This window comes from Coptis chinensis, chromosome 5, assembly GCF_015680905.1.
Source record: "Coptis chinensis isolate HL-2020 chromosome 5, ASM1568090v1, whole genome shotgun sequence".
Classification (NCBI taxonomy): domain Eukaryota; kingdom Viridiplantae; phylum Streptophyta; class Magnoliopsida; order Ranunculales; family Ranunculaceae; genus Coptis; species Coptis chinensis.
Window position 1 is genome coordinate 22,009,335 of NC_141460.1, and position 5,309 is coordinate 22,014,643.

Genomic DNA, 5,309 nt, shown 5'->3' on the forward strand with positions numbered 1-5,309 from the left:
CTTTCTCTATGCTCTTAATAATCTAGAAGTCTCACGTAGCTTTTGCATTAGAATAATTTTTAGAAACTTAGGTTAATATGTAGGTAATAATCTTTGCATCTACCAATAAATATATTACATGAGTATCTATGATTGTTAGCAGTAAGTTTCTGAAACCTAGACTAGAGTACTTATTCTACAAATCCTGTGAGAATATAGTTTAAAGCCTTATATGAGCGAAACATTTGAGAAATGACACAAGGGAGAAGTAAAATCCGGATAGAGAAATCACACATCCACTTGTTTGATCACTATACCATATCCTAAGCGAGAATTTAGGCCCTCTTTGGATCGATATAGCCATAAATTCAACCCTTATGAAATTATTTTCCGCTAGTTGCCCCTCTGAGCCTTTCCTTAGCCTTTCATAAACCGCAAATCCTTTAACCTGTTACAAAAACAAATAAAAATAAAAATAAAAATCAGCCTACCCATTATTCGAATAAGTCTGAGAATATAGATGAAGAATAGAAAAGAGAAAGACCGTTGAAATCGAGAATTTGTCAGTCGCTTCAAATAAGAAAAGGAAGTTTCCATCCAAAAAAAAACAAATAAAAGAAAATAAAGAGTTAGAACTCCAAAAAAAAAATAGAATCAAAGGAGTCAAAAGCCAAAGAAAAAGAAAAATATGGCTAAGGATGGAAACAAAGTGTAGAAGCGAAAGTAAGGAACAAAGTCTTCTCTAGTTACATAATACAAAGACTCTATTATCTCAGGCTTGTTCTTTCTGAATATCCATTTCCTTCCTTCTTAAACCATCTCCTAATCCCCGCAACACCTAATAAAGACATCTAGCTCAATTAGGAATAGGCTAGTGTGATAGTAAGTGGCAGATGTGTTTGATCGACTCCGGCTTCCTTGTGTGTCATTGAGATTGTAAGGTAAAGTGTGCCCACTACACACTGGAGTAGCGAAACTTGAGCGGAAAAATCAGAGTGGTTTTTGTCTTGACATTTATGTGAGGACCTACTTAAGGACGCTATTCCGAGTTTTCAGAAACAGACCTGCTAGTGCATTTCTTAGTATTACTCATTGTATATATGTTTATTATAGATGATTGATTATTATGCATATATTAGCTTAGGTTTTGACTTGATTATTCTGTATTCATTGCTAGTGAGATGTATAGTTAATTTAGAGCATGAATAAGGAAACAATAGTTTTATTTCTTAGTCGTTGTAGTATAGATGAAGTTTGTGAGTACCTTCACTGGAAAACTCTCACGAGGCTATAACTCGTCCACTAGGGAATTCCTAGTGGTTTAAGGCCTTGTTGTATATGGTAAATGCAATCGCACTCAGCGAAACGATAGTAGTTAGAACTCTATTTTTGGTCACTTATTTTAATTTCTCATATTAGCTTGAGGACAAGCAAAATGCTGTTTGGGGGTGGTTTGATAAGAACCAAAAACTGTAGTTACCCCTTAATAATCATACTTTTAGACCAATTATGCGAGTAATAAATAAGAGTTAATGCTGATTACGTATTTTTATGTATTTCAGGCAGTAAAGTCAATTATGTGCAGAAATGTGCCACTTTGGCGAGATAAAGGAGCAAGAGTTGGTTGCTAAGAAGTTCTGTGATAAAGGCCAAGATTCAAGGAGACAAAGCCTTTGTAAAGCCCGGTCAAAAGCTGAAAAGTCAACATGGGCAGAAACAGTACACAAGTCGGCAGAACTTCCGAATACCATATCTTTGGACTCAGACCTCGGAATTGGGCCTACCTTATGTCAAAACGACCGACACGGAAAGAGCTTTCTAATGGTCTAAGCCTTGGCCCAATCAGAGGAGCAAAAGTGGAAGAAAAGTCTATTGAAGACAAATCCAGCTGAAGAGCCCTTTTTGGACTGAAAAAATTGGGTTTTGGGCCCGATTTTCCGGCCCAAAACATGGCTCCAAGCCCATACACGATTTTTGGATCTGAAGCATATAAAAACAAAAGCTTAGCTCTTTGTTAATGGTAGATAGTTAGACCTAGATTAGAAATTAGATTAGTTAGCCTCCATTAATTAGTTTTAGAACTTAGTTTTAAAATTTCAATTAGTTAATTAATTAGTTTTTTTCATATCTTGTTTTAGATCTAGTTTCATGTTTAATTAATTACTTTATAACAAAGTAGATTATTAATTTAAATTCATTTTGAATCATTGTTCTTATTGTTCAATTAGATTTGTAAAGTTAATTTATTATTCAAATCATTACTCTCACCATTGTTCTTTGTGTTTGTTCAATTGAAGTTGTTTAAGTCTTGAGAGTTAAGAGTGGAACAATTCCGTACTCGTTATATTGCATGAATATATAAGTGAGAGTAGGAAATAAATAGTTGATACTGTAAGAATAAGATTAGAGTAATCTAATTGAGTTTTTACCGGTTATCAGGAGTGAGGAAGGTAGTTGATCCACCGGAATCTGGTAACTGATTACTCTAAATCCTCGTGGCTATATTTTTGTCCTTTTTTAGAGGAGCGTGACTACTTGGGCTCTAGTTGATTGATTTTAATTAATTTTTTTGGTCTAGGGCTTTCAAGAATCAAGTAACGTCCAATTTACATACATTGGGTAATGACTTCCCAATGGTTGTTATGGCTCGGGTTCAGCCTTATGCGCATATGTAAATTGTAGTGCGGCAAGTAAATTTCAAACAATCACGTAAGCATGGTTGAACACACAAGTATCCTCTTACTTGGGCTTCGAGGAGGTTTAGAAGTTACCTCTCAAGCCGTGCTTACACACTGCTTGAGGAGATGATGACGTCTATTGATGCTTGATCTGAGAATCAGGCTCAACCTTTCGAGCTTTACCCTGTTTTAAGTTACAATAAAGGCCCACTTAAAAAACCCACAAGTTGGGTTTTTGACAATTTATACAACTTTGCCTTCAAGGGCTCAAACTTAAAACTAAATTAAGATTACACTAATCTAATTAACTAGTTTAAGATTAATCTCCTAGATTAACTAGAGTAAATTAGACTTAGAGTGTTGATTACCAAGTTGATTCAAAGTGTGTGAGGTATGATCCACAACTTGCCTCACACACTTGAACTTTCCAAGGTAATTAAAACTCTAATCCCTTGGTAAGTATTAAACTTAAACCAAGTTTAAGTCAAGTTCATCATAAGAAATCAATCAAAAACCAAGTTTTTTTTTCATTTTTCTTTTTATCACTAACTCTTACGAACAAGTTCCACTGTTTTCTCCAACTCTATTACAAAATCTAGGCTCGGAGTACAACTATGTGTCACAAATGATCTAGACCTCAAAAAAATCGCACACACTTGTGTTGAGGTGAACCAGCAGTCGCGGTCGTCTGCCGGCGCCGGTGGACAGCGGTCGTCTTTCGCTGTTTGATTAGCTCCTCTCCACCTTTGTTGTCCCACAACCTGTTTTGCAAAAAAGTATCTCAGTATAGAGAAATAGTAAAAATAAAATGAAGAAAAATTTTAAAAAAAAATTGAAATGGAGAGGTGAGAATCATGCTCCCTTTTTAGATTCTCAACCGATCACTCTCACTCCTTCAATCCATGACGACGGCACCATTTGGAGTTTTTGTACTGGTGGAAATATACTTCAAAAGAGTTTAGAAGTTGAGGTTCATCCTAAATTGTTTAGAGTTTGAGTGAGGGAGATAGAAGAAGAAATGTAGACTCTTGAATATTAGAATGGTTCTAAGCTAATGAACTTGAAAGCTTTCATTATTGATTAAATTGACTTGGAAACATGAAATGAAGATTGATTAAAACATTGAAATGAAACAACCAAACAAGATGAGGATTGAAACAAAGAACAAATAACAAGTTTGATTGAAATAAAGGAAATGAAATAACAAGTTGATTGGAATAAAGGAAATGAAATAACAAGAAATTAAAAACATGAATTAAAAAAATAAGACAAGAAAAATAAACAAATCAAATGGTTTGGATCCTAAGATAATGGATGAATTATCTCTCCTTTGCTTTTTGATTATATGCCCCTACTTTTGCCATTTACAGATTTGCCCTAATCCATTCTAAACTAGACACCTCACCCCTTTCACTTTTGCTTTATGGGTACCTTCTTGACCAAGGTAGGTCTAGGGATAAGTCTTCATAATTTAAAATAAGGGCCTCCATCTTTGGTCTTCTAATTTGAGTACTTTGACTGTTGAGTTTGATCATTGACTTTGACCGGTTGACTTTGACTTTTTTAGCACCTTTTTATAGCAGCTACTGGTCTTTATAATAAGCGTGATTAAGGCTCCTTTTGGTGCTAAGACGCAGCTTTTATGATAAGTGGTATGAAATACTCCTTAACCTGAAAAAGATAGTAAAAGCTATGAGTTGTCTTTTCATTAAGCGTAAGAGGGACTGTAATGCGGCAATATACGGGTAATAAAATGCACATTTGGGAGCTGATCAGTAACTAAAGAAAAAATTATCTTTTATGGTTTTTAACTTTTATTTGGCTATATCGATCTAAAAAGGGTCTAAATTATCTCCTAAGATATGGCGTGGTGATCAAGCAATTGGACTTGTTATCTTTTTATCCGGATGTCCTTGTGTCATCACTCAATAATCATTCAGATAAGGCTTTTGGCTAGATTCACACAGGATATCAAACTTAACTGTTCTAACCTTGGTCTTGGAAACTCACTGTTATATACAATCAAATGCTGATGCATGTCATTCATGAAAAGGTGCAGAAACTATTGTATGTATATTAGTCTGAGCTCGAAGAACGGATCTTTACTCTATTGCTATGCTGAGACTTCTAAACCTTTTATTCATCATAGAAAAAGGAAAAACACGACTTTTGGTACTAAACAAAAAAAATATTTTTGGTCTTTTTGAAATATTTTAAGAAAGAAAGAAATATAGAAAATCTATCTAATATAAGAAATATTATATAATAAATACCTAGTTTTTGCAAATGTTACTATACCACCGCCAAACAGAAATATGTTTTATCTTCAAAATATGAAGAAAAGGAAAGAGATTACCATAGGAACATGAGCAAAAATGGTAGTAACATGTACTCTGTTCTTTGTTATGAAAATATACCACCCTCAAACAAGTTTGGAGCATGGGTTAATAGATATAGAACAAGATGTACACGGGTTATCTAAATAGTAAGCTACATAATTATTCTACCATGACATTTTTGGTTTTTTTTTTTTTTTTTTTTTTTTGAATTCTATTTTTCTCAAAAGGTATCTTTAACCATATAGAGGGTTTTTACAAGAAGATAAAATCATATGTTTATCCAGTATCATTTTGGTTACTCTTGGGTGAACCT